The sequence below is a fragment of the Argiope bruennichi genome, chromosome X1 (assembly GCF_947563725.1).
Source record: "Argiope bruennichi chromosome X1, qqArgBrue1.1, whole genome shotgun sequence".
In the NCBI taxonomy this organism is placed as follows: Eukaryota; Metazoa; Arthropoda; class Arachnida; order Araneae; family Araneidae; genus Argiope; species Argiope bruennichi.
Genome location: NC_079162.1, coordinates 63,948,347 through 63,963,346, shown reverse-complemented (window position 1 = coordinate 63,963,346; position 15,000 = coordinate 63,948,347). Strand labels below are relative to the sequence as shown.

General features: G+C 30.6%; 1 protein-coding gene across 3 annotated transcripts in view; it reads right to left on the bottom strand.

The window, feature by feature from the left end:
• LOC129958714 (latrophilin Cirl-like) overlaps nucleotides 1-13,541 on the bottom strand; it is a 172,805-nt gene extending 159,264 nt beyond the window's left edge. For all 3 annotated transcript variants that reach the window (XM_056071363.1, XM_056071365.1, XM_056071366.1), the window contains exon 1: nucleotides 13,368-13,541. The gene's annotated coding sequence lies outside the window, so the exon portion shown is untranslated. The remainder of the gene's footprint in view (nucleotides 1-13,367) is intronic.
• Between the last annotated feature and the right edge of the window lie 1,459 nt (nucleotides 13,542-15,000).

The window sequence follows — 15,000 nt, the reverse complement described above, 5'->3', positions numbered from 1 at the left end:
TACGCACTTCAACATGATTTTTTTTTTTTTTTACGTATTATTGATACAAATGTAATATGTATTTTACTGAACGACACGATTAAACTTATATAAAAAATTTATGCATATAAATTTGTCTTCATTTAGAAAGAATGATATATGAACGTCTATTTATTGATTCAAATATTCGCTTTGAATTACTAAAGACTTCACTTTTTTTAATTTTTAAAGTCATGTATACGATGAAATTTTTCAAAATTTTCTAACGCAAAGAAAGATAAAAGAATGATAAATGAATCATTTGAAAGATTATTCTTTCAACATACAAACAAAAATTCAGCAGATTATATTTTTAAGCACAGGATACAAAATATTTCGAAGTTTATAATAATTAAAACTGAAATTTTTAAGACAAAGAAGATTTTGGAAAAATGCTTTGCTTTTTTTAAAATACTACTTTGCGTAAAATATAAGTTCATACAACAAAGATTTATGTTTTACAAGTTTTCCTTTCAAACTTTAAAATATGAATAACGTAACATTGTCACTAAATAAACTAACGTAAGTAATAAACAGTCATAAAATAAATTTTATTTACAGAAGCAATTTGTTTCTATTCATTTTTACCCAATTAAAGAGCAGTTCGGATTACGGAAAGTTCGGGAAAACGAACCATTTCTTGAAAGATTTTTATATTAGGACAAGCAACATTGACAGAAGAAACAATGCCGTTTCCAGAGCTGTATTCTACTGCCATCTGCCGTTGAAGAGACTAAAGTAGGAGACCAAGCTATGAGCAGCTACGAGCTTGCCAAGCGAATAGCTGAGTAGCGAAAGCGAAAATGAAAAATTTTAACTTTTATTCATCATGATCGGTTTTTTGAACAATAATTTGATAATGACTAAGATAATTCTTTGGGCGCGCAAAAATTGAAATCTGTTCTCTAAATTTCTGTAAGCGCTTTTCGAAATTTTTTATTAAACGAAAGAAGTTGATAATATTGTGTTGCTTGAAAAGAAGAACTGGAATTCAAAAACTATGCTCACTATAGAAATCCAGCCATAAATATGCATTATGTTGACTACATAGAAATAAAAGTAACAACATATGATAAAATTTTTAATTTATTTTTGAGTTTTGAGAATGAAACTGTAAATTCCTTTTAATGTTCAAACTAAATTCCTGATTGGTCAACGATCAATGTGAGTAACACAAATTATGCTTACAAGAATTAGCTCGCTATCTTGTTACTAATAGCATATTCAGCGTACACTGTATACAGACGGAGGAGAAGGGGAAAAAATTCAGCGTACTCTGTATACAGACGGAGGAGAAGAAAAAAAGAGAGAAGAGTGGAGTTTTTTTCATCACCAAATGCAAAAGAGTACAGAATCTGAAACATAGTGTTCTTTTTGTCACTAAAACCTTGAGATTACAATCAATGAGATGGATTGTTTAGTTTTCACAAAACAATCACGAAAGTCGGAAAAAGAATAAATAAATTCTTATCAGTCTTATCATTACTGTCAAAAAGATGGACAAATCTATTGCCAGAATCTTCATAATCTCTTTAAAGTTTGAAACAGATTTCGCATTTCTAAAATCTTTTAACGTTTTGCAGCCGCTAAAATCATGACAGCAACTAGCAGTGCAAGCATTTTGAACCATTATTATTTATTGCATTGATTTATTAAAACTACGCATGAAATGTACAAGTTCACTTATAAGAAAGATTGCTGAGAAACGCCCAAGACATGTTAGTAATAAGGGAGAAAAGGAAAACAAGATTCCGATTCCAGAAGAACGATTAGTATTTTCTTTTGTTAGCTATAGATATGTATTCAGTCAAATCTATCTCAATCCATCAATTTTTGAAATCTTTAATTTTAAAGAACCACTTAAGAAGGGAAGCCTTTTCAAACTCGAAAATTGAGCAGCTTCTTGTAATTCACTCTCAATTATAACAAGCAGAGGAATTACCATGAGGCAAGGTAGAGTTCCAAGACGGACGACATGTCAAAGATAAGTCATTAAAAAATTGAAATCAGAGTAATAATAGAAGTACATATAATAATTTAAAATACAAATAATAATTCAAATATTATAATAAACAATGCAGTTCAATTGCATATCATTTTATAAACTAGGAAAACATTGTTGGCATACTCCAAGCGAAGCGAATCATAATTCTATATTTCACATTTACACAATCTTTTTTTTTAATTGATATGCATTTTAATTTGTAAATGAAATTTTTAAATAAATGCACAAACATATTTTTAAATTGAAAATGCACATATGTGCAATTTTTTGAAGTGATAGTCGAATAACATTATCTTGATGAGTAGGACATGAAAATGCCCATTTAATAAACTAGAAGTATTATAAATACATAGTTATTATATCCAAAATAGGGAAAGAGGATAAAAACTTTGTTAATTAATTAAGAAATTATAGAATGATTGTTTTCGATATTCATTGTCTTTTTATTACAACGTTTGAAAATCAAAACGAAAGATCCAATTTGATTAAATGTCCGGGAATAACGGTGATGACTAACTCAATCAATCCTGTTTATTTCATGTAAATTCACAATTTCATTTCCTTTTTTTTTTGTTGAAATGATTCAGAAATATATGAAGCACTCCATTCGATTTAATTTCAGACTGACACCCCCCTTTAAAGATACCCATGAGATCTTCAGGAAGGGCCGCGCGGCTTCGAACCAGTGACGAATGACAGTAACGGCACGCGAGGACTGATCGGGCCCCCCACACGTGGAGGTTCGCTCCATCATCCATGGGAACGTTCGGGCACTTCGCAAATTTAATGTGTACCTTCCCCGCTAAAAGTGACTGATCTTCGGCAGATTTGGGATCCAAAATTCCATTCCCCTTACTCCCAATTTTTCAATCTCAAAACTGATACTTCGTGCTGGTTTTTTGAGATTTGCAACCTCCCCTCTTCCTAGAATCTTTTGTAATGAATATTCTAGCAAATTTCATTACATAAATAATCAAATATTATTTACTGTAGAGGAAAATAAGAGAGAAAATCCAGATTTTTAATTCTTAACATATGTTTTTCTTCTAAAACTGCTGTATTTGAAGAAAAAGATAATTGAATATTCAAGTTGCTAAAACAGTACAAATATTAATTGTTCAAGCAATATTCAGTCTATATGGCTCTTCTACATACCCTCTCAACAAGCGGAAAATATAATAAAATGGAGGCTTTAAACATACGAAAAGAACAAATTGGAAAATTAATGTTTGCAGTCAAAATGAGAAACGATGCTTTTAATTGATTAAGAAACTAAACATTATGCTATCATCAAGACTATGTAAATATATACAGATACAAAATATATTTTCATAATAATTATCGAAAATTTTGAAATTAATTAAAAGAACACAAAATTCAATTAACAAACATTTAAGGAGCTATGGAAATTTGGACCTTACACATTAAAAAGATGAGAACCATTAAGCTATTGTAATATTTTACAATGTTTCAATTTATAAACAGTGTCAACTTTTCAACATTTCTCATAACAAAAAAAAAAAAAAAAAATCCATAGTTTTTTTTAATAGCTCGTATTACTTCGAAGCCTGGTTTAAAGAAACTCATTTAAATATCGGCCTTCACGAGAAATCTCCAATTTCGTCAAACAATTAATCTTCGTTTTCTTTTCCCTGTCCTGTAGGAAATTCACTTTTTGATCTGCCACTTCATTCGTAGATGCGGAACTAATTGTGCACTACTTGAAGTATGATTTTTCTGCCGGGAGGATACTTTTTCACCCGCGTCCTTCCCCTGCCGTGCAGGGCGGTTAGATAGGTATCGGCCACGCCCCTCAAACACATTCATCTTGCCATGCGATCCTCCTACCCCATCTACCTTCCCAAACCTGATTTTTAAACCGACTGTCTTCTTAATCAGTCTGCCTGTAAAACCTTTTCTTCTCCAACTCCCTCCCCTCCAGACTTCTCAAAGAGGATGGTACAACCAACTTCAATAAAATCCTTCATCTCCGAGATTCGGTTGTAAGATACTGATTTAGGGAGTTGCACACATTCTTGAATACTTTAATTACTGTATCGCAGGAAGCTGAACGGATGACAAGTAATGAACTCTTTTTCGATTACCCCGTCGTTCATTATTGGCCTTGTTAAACCTGTCATCAATGATGTCACGCTCTCGCTTAACATCATTTCTTCCCTTTTCATTCCGATGCTTTCTAATGAGCCAATGCTCGAAAACTACAGATTCCGAGCTAGACTCAGTTCTTAGGTAACGAATAGCTATTAAATTATTTCATGCATGAACAAGTCCGAAATTGGGGAGTCTTTGATGAGGAGAAAAGAATGTTGTCATCGTGCTCGGATTACCGCTGTGAATAGGTCTTCCTCCTGGTGCGACGCGTTTAAGAAAGGAATTCCGTTCGGTTCTTCAAAGGTGCAGGGTGTCTGCGAAATAATGACCGTTTTTATTGCAGAACCGAAAGTAGTTACTGAAAAGATCGGTGTTTTCAGTTTCACCTGCCTCTTTTCTTCCCCACACATCAATGCGAGTCTGAATAGTATATGATTATTTTACTTTCGGAATGGTAATAAAATAACCTACTTTTTCATGAGCCACTAGAAAAGAATTTTTGAAAAATGTGTAACATTTCGATATTACTTAGTGATCGGAGTTCAGTTTCACCTTTAATTACTTTTTCTCTCTCACTACCCCCCCTACCATTGTATACTTATGACAGCAAAGAATAAGTTAATTTTGACTTTACAGAATTGTATACTTCTTATAAAACCGCTAACGCTTAAAAAAAATTTTTTTTTGAAAAATTTCTGAAAATTGGAATTTTTTATAAGATTGTATGTCAAAATATTATTAGCTGTCAAGGAAGTAAGTCGTTCCAAAGTTCAATCGGTTTCTAAAAACTATTACTGGCTGCAGCTTATGAGCCACAGAGCAAATTATTTTTGAAGAATCTGGGAAATTTTTCTAGTGTGCGCGCTTATGATTTTACTGATATGCGGCTTTAAAAAATTAAATTCGGAAATATACAGTAGCTGAATTATTTTTCGATTGAATATTTTCTGAATACATAAACAGGAGCAAAATTGAAAAGCAAATATTTTGCGAACAAAATACATAAAAATAATCTACATGCTTACAAGTCACTAGCAAATTATTTTTCAAGAACTTATGAAGATTTAGAAAGTTCAAAAGATATAGTTTGCTATTTTCTCTCACTATTTCCATTTATAGTTTTTAGATGAGAAATACGAAATATCACAATATCAAAAGGAGTTTTTTTCGAACCTGCTATGTTTATATAGGCAAATAGATGAAGTATTAAAATAGAGTATTAATAATGATAACAATAAATTAATGCGTTAATTATTCTTTATATATTAATTAAATGCATTTATTTAAAGAATTTCGATGAAATACTCTCAATTGAGATGATTTTTGCATATTTTTAATTATTAGTATTAAAGAATAAGGAGAAAACACAAATTTTTAGTGTTTTCGCAATCGGGTCATGATCTATAGTTTTAGAATCATAGTTTTAGATTTAAATTCAATTTGAACATTTCGGGAAATTATGTATTCAATATTTTAACATGCCAGTCTGCGTTCTGTGAATTTAAAAAAAATAAATTAAAGTGTTAAATAATAATATCTATTTTTAATACAATTCTTTGCAAAATCTTTCTGAAGGAGTGCATATGCATCCAAGTTTTCCTACATGATTTGTCAGATTAGATATAATTTTTAAGATTTGGAACTATATTAAACTTAAACTTTCGGAAAAGTTAAGCGTACTCTAAAGAAAACTGTTAAACAACATTATATGCTTATCAATTTAGGAAAATTACTACACTACTTATAAAATTCAGCTCAGATGATAAAAACATCTGTCACATTAAAGAATAATTATTATAGCATTAAAGTTATCAATGAACTGTGACAAATTCTGAAGAAAAATTAGCGATCAGCATTAAGCGCATTCATATTTTAAATACACTATTAATCATTTCAAGGAATTTCTAGCGAACTCATAAGAATTTAACACCAGATGCATAGAATTGCATAAAAAGGGATAATTACATTATTTACTCTTACTTGTTATTAGATTACTAAAATAAGAGGGAACTATGATGAATTCGACAAAAATTTGTTTATGTATAAAATAATAGTAGTCGCTTACAGCAGCAGTTTTTTGAAAGTATAGATGGAATTTTCAACGAAGGCAAAAAGGGAATTAAATGAATAAAAAAGTGTTACAGAGAAAATATTTATTACTTTACCCAAATTGCTAATAAAGTGCGATAAGTTACAAATGAACTGTGATAAATTTGGAAGAAAAGCATCAAATGCCATTAAGTGCTAATGAAGCCATTTTTTAAAAAAAATATTAACATATTCGGGGAATATTCCCAATGCAGCAGTGAATAAGTTTAAACGGATTAAGAATTAAAAGCAAAATGTGCCACAGAAAAGAGTAATTATTATATTAGTCAAATTACCAATGAACTGTGATTAATTGCGATGTATATTCATTTCTGCCAGATCATTCGTCAGTGCTGAAAAAATCAGGCATGCGACATAAAAGCGAACGATGATAACTCATTAAAAGTATCTTCAAGCATGTGTTATTCACGTTTTCGAAGCCTGGAAGATTAATACAGGCAGGTGGGTCGTCGTAATGAGATAGTTGTGGTTCGAGAAAAGGAAAATTAAGGAGGGGAGAGGGAAAAAAAAAAAAAAAGTTCGCTCAAGAAATGAAGAATTTGGGCAGTTGACGATTCATTCGCTTTGAGAAAAGTAGGGATTTCAAAGACTTCATTGTTCTTCTTCCAGTTCCGGTCCTTTAATGGTAGAAAAAAAAATTGTTTTGCCTAATTGTTCTCGCAAGTGACTTTGACGAAGGCGACTCTATTCTCAGCATTTACGTCGCATTTTAATGTGCTCATGCGTTTTGAAGACTTTTGGAGTGGAAACCACCAAAGTAAGCAAAAGGACGGTGAAATGAAGGCAATTTGTAACGCCCTCACTTTAATGCCGAAGAAATAGCTTGTGGGCTCAGGTATGGTAGATATTAAATAAATGACACATAATACTTGAAATGCGAAAATCTGGCTAATCTTTAAAAAACAACTTATTGGGCTTTTTCTATGGACGCAGCATTTATGCCATACTGTAACAGATGTAATAAAATATTGCAATTTTGAAAGGAAGGTAAAACTTTTGTAATTTTATTCGTTTTTATTACATATACTATCAAAGAACAAATTATAGCAAGTTTTAAGTATTATATTAATAATCTAATATCAATGCTCTGCAGTTACATACGTTTTGTTTAAGACAATTAAAATTTAAAAATTATTTGAGGAAGTATAAATATTGTATCCAAAAGAAAACAAAACTGGATTATAATTTTTTAGCTTTTTATTACATTTTGAAGAATTTATTTGTACTATTATAAGAGCTAGCTAATATTCATAAATCTACTCATTTATTTTAATTAGAGTTGATTCTCTGGACTTATTTTTCTCCCTCATATTTTATGAAACATTCCTAAAAGAGATACAGGTTAAGTTAACAAGAATTCAAAAATAAATGCAAATATCTAACAGGCAGTAGGAGAATAGCCTTATTTTAGAAAATTTTGGAATAGAATTTAATATAAATTAGAAACCTTGATTAAAACGAAAAGGAAATTTGTTTTACGCGAGGTAACTGATTAACTGAGAAAGTGCAGCGACATTGCCTAAAGGATGCCATAGGTTTTCAAGTCACGTAATACACTACACTAAAAGATACTATCTTTCTTCCCACTTCATTAGTATCCGCGTCAGCAACACAAATACTTCTTTTGAAACAGTATCCTCCATAAACCAAAAGTAAGTACAAAAGAATACTTAAAAGAGAGCAGTGCCAAAGTGATTTATCTTTTTTACTAACGCGACAGCAGCGGATGTGAAAAAGTTCTCATGAACGAGTGTTGTTTCTGAGTTTGTGTGGCGAAACACCCGATATACAAAAGAGCACTGAGCAACTCTTTTCATACGAAAACTAAAATAACACGAGACGTACCATTGCAACCCACTTAATGGAAACTTAAATTTAATGTAGATGTCACCAGCCAAGATCATGGATAATTAATTACTCGGGTCAAAACAGCTACCGTAAGGGGCCTCATGGTCGGGTGGCTTCATGTTTGCTGTCGCGTTCAACAACGATTCTGTAAATGGAGATTCGTTGAAATCCACTCTCTCCACTTGTCTGGAAGAAGTAGGGAGATTTGGCTAAAGAATTTAAGCATTTTCGTGGGGGAAATCACCACAGCTATTTTTAATTCCTCTCGGGTTTCTTAAGGAAGCAGTAGCTGTGGTCATAAATCTACTCTTTTGTAGTTTATGGTATTCGGGGATTTATTCTGTTGGCCTTGCCTATTTAGAGGTTCCTTTTATTTACTTTTTTCAAGGGCCCCGTTTAACAGATGTGGACAGAAATCTTTTAGAACATTAAGGAAAAATATCCATTATTTGCAATTTATTTAAAATTTTTGATGGATAGATTTGCCGAATGTCGACTGCTGCAAAGGAGGATGGTGTAACGGAGTAATTGCTTTTCCAATAAATGACAGCAATTGTAATATGGATTTGAATTCGCAAAAGACAACAGGGTTAGCGATGTTATAGAATTTAGAATATGAAAGCAAAAGGAACCATCAAATCAGGAACACGTCAGATTCAGACGTAGGGCCCTGATTTTCCACAGCGGATTAAGGGAATACTATTACTGGCTGTTATGGCTTCACCGGAATATTTTTAAATAGATAATTTTAAAACATGGGATCATGCACAGGATCTTTAGCCATGAAACTAGCAATGTATGCTCCTAACAGTCTTTTCAGTGCTAATAAGCAAAAATAATCGATAAAACTATTCTAATTGGACTAATTTTATTAAATTTTCCAGCGTGAACATATTTTTTTCTGCTTATATTAATTTTATGTTTCATCAGTCTATTTCGATACTCGGACATACTGTATCAAAAAAATATTTGGTAGCATGATACATTTATCAATTTTTTTTTAATGCCAATAAGCAAAAGTAATTGTGAACACTTTTTAAGGTAGGTGACTACGTTGAAAAGTCATTTTTTTTTTTGTGAAATTATGAATTTTTTAAAAATGTAATATTTTTAATGTTTGTACAGGTTTCTTTATAAAATCGTTAGAATTTTGTTTCTAACCCTATTTTTTGGGAAGTTACATTGATTTTTATATTTGCATTAACATATGTTTTTAGATGCCATTTTGCATTTTTAGCCTGTTTGGCATTTTTAGATGCCCTTTTCTCAATTTCTAATCTATGATAGAATTTTCTTACGAAAAATCTCCTAAATTAAAATCTAATGCATATTTTTTTGATTGAATTTGATATAATAATAATTCAATATATTCTGTAGTTCATGAAAAAGATAATTAGTAATCTATTCATTTAGAAATATTTTATAGTTGTTTTTGTTCTTCACAATGTGAAAAAAAAAAAAAAAAAAAGGAAATTTCGTGTTATTTATTATTTGAACCCAATTTTGAAAGAATGGATAGAAAAATAGCTTATTTTTTTTTTAGTTCAGCAACTAGAATACATATTTCTTAAGCTTTCTGCAAACTTTTAAGCCAATTATTTAATAAACCTCTAAACTAGAAGATTTTTGCTTTATACCTCTTTTTAGCCAAAAAAGGCCTCCCCCCCCCTTTTTAAATTTTTTTTTCTCTTAACTGGTATATTTTAGTTTCATAGTTGTTTTTTCATTTTTTTCGTGCAAATATTTAAATATAGAATTATTTCTGAACGTTTTTGAAAAAAATCCTTCAGAACCTAGACATATATTTGAAATATTTTAGCAAGTTTATTTAGCTTAACATTTTTTAAATCTGTATTTAATTAATGTTTTATTTGTCCGTTTTGATATCCAATTAATAAATTTACATAGAATCTCGAAAATTTTCCACGTCAGTGGGAAAAATTCCAGAAATTCTAAAACTTTACTACTGGTTTAGAGCATTATATTCTACACATATATTCTATCAGGAAATGTATAATATAGGCAGGTTGAATTTGATTATCTTTGACTTTTAAAGGAAACATTTTCTATTATAGGCTATCAAAGAAAAATAAAACCTATATAATTGCAATTAACGACTTTGATGAGACCGAAAACTCCCTGGTGGGTACAATAATGAATAGCGGTTGAGTGACTTCTACTGAGGGAGGGTGGTGTAATTCAAGTGAGCGGCCGTGAGAGGCCGCATCGACCGCGCGCTAAAGGGGAGCTATTTCGCGTTCGTTCGCTACGGTAGTCGTATTAACTGTCGTTCGGGGTCCGGTCATTCAGATTACCCCGGATTCTAAGGCAGTTAGAGGGTTGCTCTCTTATTTTTATGATTGAGTATAAGATATTTATAATTTTATATGAATTTGGAATATTTTGGAGTATGCATTAGGGATTTTTAAATCACGTATTTCGATCCCCAATCGGGCAAATCAATCATCATTTGATTTGCCAAATTTTTCAATGTAACTGTCTACAAAAATGAAATTAAGGTAGTCAGCTAGTTTTATTTGGCTACTTTATTAAAAGATACGAATAAATATATTTTATCGACTTCAATAAGACGAATTCTCATCTTTTGTCTGATTTTTCAGCAAATTTGTTTGTTTCGAGCCATGAAATAATTTTTTTGGAATAGAATGAGAATGAAAGAATTTTATCCTGATGCGAATGCAATAAATTTAAGAAGCCTTGGTCAAAAGCAGAGAAAAGATTAAAAAAGTGGACACAAAGGTCAAAATCGTTTAGAACTACACGGATGAAATTTCGTATATGGTTTTTACACCAAACGAGTAGATTTCTATCAAATTTTGAACGAAAGCCATTCAGATGAAGTTTTTTTCTGTCTGTCTGTTCAAGTGTAAGCTAATACGCTAAGTACAAAATGGAAATAGCTATAAAATTTGGTGCGCAGTTTTAGTATTTAAAATATGCACTCGCATAATATTTTGAACCAAAACCATCAAAAATTTTCAGTGTTTATCGGTTTATACATTTGTATGCATATAAACACGATAACTCAAAAACGCGCCGACATAGATAATATAAAATTTAGTATCTTATCTTATTACTAAACTTGTAACTCTGAATCAAATCTGTCATCCAAAATTTGTATTTCTTCACATTCTACGAATCTCTACTTATTTGCGCTCATGTACGGGACATTTTTTCCCCATTAAGCGTTCTTCCTCTACGAGGGAAAAAAAAAAAAAAAAAAAAAAAAAAAGAATACTCGTGGTGTTTAGGGCCTTGCCCAAGGTTCTCAATTTTTATATGGGAGGAGGAAGATATATTTTTGTTGACAGTTTGGGAATATGTGGGAAAATTTCGGGAATATCACTCTCGTTGGTTTTTTTAGGCTATCCAGTTTATAGCTATCCAATTTAAATATCGTGTCTCATAGTCTAAGAATCTCTGGCCAAAAGCTTAAGAATTTAAATAGCTACATCAAAATTGAGTTGGTGGGAAAATTTAGGCAAATGTGTAATAAAATTTATTAACAAATTTGAATAAGCAACTCTTAAAGTTACGGTAATAGAAGAATTCATAAAGAATATCTTAAAACTTTTTTTTTTCCTTTATGCTGTAGTTGAGTTCATTGAATTTTTTTTTTCTAATATTTCATTATGACTCAAATTACGTTTCGTTCGAAATTTTAAATTGTGAATTAATTTTATATTACGAATAAATTTTAATATACTAAAAAGGACATTGAATTTGAAACATGGGTCAGAAAGTATGATATTAGTGACAATATTTTTATTTAATAAAGGCAAATTTAATAAATAATAATTTAATATTTAAATTAAATAATTAATGAAATATATTCTGATTACAGAAAATAGCATCTTTTTTTTTGCTGACTTTTTTTTTTAAATCAATAAGATTCTATTGCACTTTTTTTGTCGACTTTTTTTTCGGATCAATAGGGTTCTTTGCTGCCATAGTATTATAATAGAAAAATTAAATAAAAGAAGATAAGTAAATATTTAATATTTTGAGACTTTTTTTCCCTTTCTTTCTACTAAACATTCACAGCTAACATCTAACTAGATATTTAATCTAGTTTTTTTTTTTTTTTTTTTTTTTTTTTTTTTTTTTGTACATTTACAGTTATCTCCAAAAACACAATGGAATTTTCAGATTGAAGCTCATAAGATTTCCCCCCCCCTCAAAACCCAGTATACGATAAATGAATAATCATTTTTATAAAGAAAAAAGGGAATTTTCTTTTAAATAAAAAGAATGTAAGTTATATGTACTGTAGTAACAACAAGAATTTTTTTACAATCTATTTTAACAGAAAAAGAAATATGAAACACTCTTTTTAAGAGGAAATCTATTTGAAAAGAAAACTTAAATAAACACCTTAACGCACATCTATAAGTAGCTAAAGGCAATGTACTAATATTTAAATTCTAAAAAGTACTGAATACAGATATCAAATTATACATACACAAAGTTTAACGTTATACATATTATAATTCTTTATTGAAAATTCAATACGAGGAAATTCAAGTTTTTATAAATTGAGAAAACAAACATCTAATACCAAAAATTAATTAAAATAATTAGTAATTAAAAATTTCTTTTATATTTATTCATTGCACAATTATTTTCTTTTTCATTGCAGCAATTTTATGATACGAGTTTTTTCGGCAATGTTATATATAACATCACGAAAACTTGTCCGTAATGTTACATGTAACATTATGAAAACTTATTTAAATTTTTTGAAATAGAGAAAAAACACTTAGCAATAAATATACAGAAAACAATGAATTTTTTCCCCCCAACGAAATTAACTTCGTTAAAGTTTCTTCAAATACTTGATTGCCAGAAAAAACTCATAAACATTTATAACACATTAATACGCTAATTTTAAAAGTTTACGTTTAGCTACGAACAATATTACTTATCTAAAATATAAGAAGTTAAATAATAACACTTTGCGGTTTTCTCTGTAACAAACTTATCACTTTCAAGGCCAATTACCGCAACTTAAATCTTCATGATCTGAAACCACTTAAAACCCTCTTTTCTCCGTCCCCACTCATAAAAACAAAACCGCATTTCCGTCAAAAGTTTCCCCAAGTCCCAAGAGTTACAATTAGAAACCGCGCGGCCAATCATCCCGTTCGCGCAAGCACTTTTCAACTTGGAGAAAAGTGCTACTTATTTAAACTATAGACGGAGAATGCGAATCAAGTCCGCCAAAAAATTATTTATAAATAATCAACGACCTTACCTTTGGTCATCCCAATCAATTCCGGTTGGGGATCAAAGAATTCGTCTCCAAGCGACGAAAGGAAACAAAAGCAGCTATTGTTGCTCGTTCCGCTACGAAACCAGCGAACGCTGTCAAATCTACGGCCGATCTCTACGTCGAGAGGTTGGAAACTACCGACAGCAACAGACGCTACAGCCCCGTGGAATGTCGCCGGTCGATTACAGTCAAGGCGGCCTACCCCTCTGGTCCGCCCGCAGCGCTCCCTACCGGCAATTACCTATAGAAATGAAACGCATGGGATGAAAGAATAAAGTAAAAATCATTATCTCACATTTAAATTCCTTACAGCTTGCACGTTAAGGGAATGGCAAAAAAGTTGTCCCTTTTTTTTAATGCCCATTGGTTTTCGGTGGATAATTATTCCGGATTTTGGAATTTGTGTTATGCACCCATTGTATTTCTTCTGGGCCTTTTTAAAAATTGGGGTGAAGAAGGGGTGGGGTGGATATCTTCAGGCATTCTGTTACCGAATTTATTCAATTTTACGGAAATATTCGAGTAATAAGCTTGTTCAGTTCTACTTGTTTAAATGTACAGCTTACTACAGTGTACAGTACTTTCGACATCTGAATATATAAGCGTAACAACGGGAAATTCAAATCTCAAAAGTGTTAACTTAGAAAAAGAAAGAAATACTAAGTGCTTAAAGATCAATATTTTGCTACTATACAGAGTGAAAAAAATTGGTATTAAATCAATGGAAAAATATGAAATACTTTTTTTTGTAACAATAGTTCGCTTTCGTTAAAATTTTTACTAAAAATGTTTCAAAAGCATTTTAAATAATGTTTGGCATTTCAGTAACGTTACAAAACCGTTATGGAGAATGATATGCTACTTGAAGATTGTTGTATAATATTAAAGCAAGCCAAAAAAAAAAAAAAACCCCTTTTAATATTTCGAAGCGAAATTAACTAAGGGCTTTGAAATAAATTCTATTTTGTAATAAAAACACTAAATGACATTTTTACAAATTTATTAGAACTGCTTGAAAAATTTATAAAATTGCTTTTTACATTTCCGTGACAATACCACAACAGTAATAAGTGTCTTGTGAACGAATTGGCAAAGCCTGAACAGTATTTTTTACGTAAAATGTTTAGCTGTTCATATGTGCATATATAATATATTCTAAAAAATGAAAATAACTTATAAGAGCATAAAGTTCTAGTCTAAGATATCTATAAGCTAAAAATAAACCGCTGAATTAGAGTATTCTATAGTTCATATAGTGTAAGAAATGAAGTTTTCTTTTAAACCAGTTTTCAATAAATATTTTTAGCATAAAGCATTTTCTCTTGATGCATTCTACACCTCTTCATAATTTTATGCTGTCCAAGAAAATTGAATGCAAAAATTCCTTTTCATTTGATGTTTCGTTCAACGAGCTTTGATATCGGAATTCTAAGAGCAAAAATAACTTTTCCTATTCAAGTATTCTCAATACAAGGGTTTACTAAAAAACATTTCTTTAAGGAATTTATAATAACAAATTGGATTATATTTTGGCCAGACCAGATGGAATTAATATTATGGAAGAGAAAATAAACGAGGAGTCAACTAAAGAATGAAGAATAAATACTTTTTCATA